Raw genomic sequence first — 671 nt, forward strand, 5'->3', positions numbered from 1 at the left:
ATATATATATATAAACTATAGTCAACTTTATTTCTTCATCTTTGAAATGATCAATTAGTATTATACACTATACAGAGCTCCTGTGAAGAGAAAATTAAGTGATGCATTTAAAAAGTTTTTGAAAGATGAAAAACAATACAAACATCCTATTCAACCTAAACTTGTTTAAATAATAGTAAATTGATACTTTATATTTTAAATGTGTATTGCAAAATAGCATATTAGCAAATGTTACATAATAAAACATCATATAACAAATATTGGCACTGTTTGCTATGGAGTTACAAGAACCTCAAAGTAAAGAAATCATTAATACCACTAAAATTGCTATAATTACCAGTCAGGCACCAACAGCTGGTTAACTTTTTGCTACATAGAGGGGAATTATGTATTGCGTGAGCTATTAAGTTTCAATACTGATGTTGATTAATTTACTTGAGATTATAACAGTTGTTCTTCTATTATAATATTTGCCCTTCTATGTATTCATATCTGAATGCCAGAGGAAACAGATTTGGCTTAAATAATCTTAACTGTAATAATGTGCGTGGTTGAAATTAATACAACTTCCATTTGTTTATTGTTATCAAACCCTACAGTTATGGTTTGAAACTTTCCCAAAGGCTTTTAGAAAGCAACTTGAATGTGTTTAACTGAGAAAGTCCCTTTTA

Source organism: Propithecus coquereli, unplaced genomic scaffold (assembly GCF_000956105.1).
Source record: "Propithecus coquereli isolate 6110/MARCELLA unplaced genomic scaffold, Pcoq_1.0 Scaffold130, whole genome shotgun sequence".
Lineage (NCBI taxonomy): Eukaryota > Metazoa > Chordata > Mammalia > Primates > Indriidae > Propithecus > Propithecus coquereli.